The sequence below is a fragment of the Cyprinodon variegatus genome, unplaced genomic scaffold (genome assembly GCF_000732505.1).
Source record: "Cyprinodon variegatus isolate N-32 unplaced genomic scaffold, C_variegatus-1.0 Scaffold1694, whole genome shotgun sequence".
Classification (NCBI taxonomy): Eukaryota; Metazoa; Chordata; class Actinopteri; order Cyprinodontiformes; family Cyprinodontidae; genus Cyprinodon; species Cyprinodon variegatus.
Window position 1 is genome coordinate 84,761 of NW_015152147.1, and position 633 is coordinate 85,393.

The 633-nt window shown below is 41.7% G+C and overlaps 1 protein-coding gene across 1 annotated transcript in view; it reads left to right on the plus strand.

The window, feature by feature from the left end:
* acox3 (acyl-CoA oxidase 3, pristanoyl) overlaps positions 1-633 on the plus strand; it is a 13,759-nt gene that overhangs the window by 3,830 nt on the left and 9,296 nt on the right. The gene's annotated exons all lie outside the window — the stretch shown is intronic.

Sequence of the window (633 nt, forward strand, 5' to 3'; positions counted from 1 at the left end):
CATCCAAGCCATAAAATCTCGCCTCTCACACCACAAATATCTCTTTATCTTGAAATATTTCCTTCTGGTGATTTTCCAGAGCCGTGGCTTTAATGCTCCTCCTTCTTCTGGACGTCTGTTCGGTAGATTTGATGAATTTGAGCTTCAGCTCCACCATGATGACCCATCACTGCCTCTGCTGGACGGGTTGAAGGACCTGGAACCTGGATCAGGTCTAGATCCTGGATCAGGTTCTAGGTTCCTTGTATTACATCTTGTTATAGAAATGTTTCTACCAGATATTTCTCTCCTGTTTGTAGAACGTGATGTTTGAGGCGTTGTTGTGGTTTTTATAGAACATTTGTGGGACGTCAGGTTTAGCTTCCAACTAAAGCAGACTTTAGTTTTTCTGTGAATCGATTGGTTCCAGTCGCACCAACCAGCTGCTGAGGTTTATCTCTTCATCCTGATCCAGTCCTCCATGTTTGACCAGCGTCACTAAATCCTTCTCTTTATTTATTCTTCTCTCCCAAACTGAATAAAACCCTTTAATCAACTTGATAACGTCACATTAGACTGATATAAATCACAGAGGGAGGGAAAGAAACGCACCAGAGGCCAAGATAAAGATAACAATGCAAAAACTTCAAGATA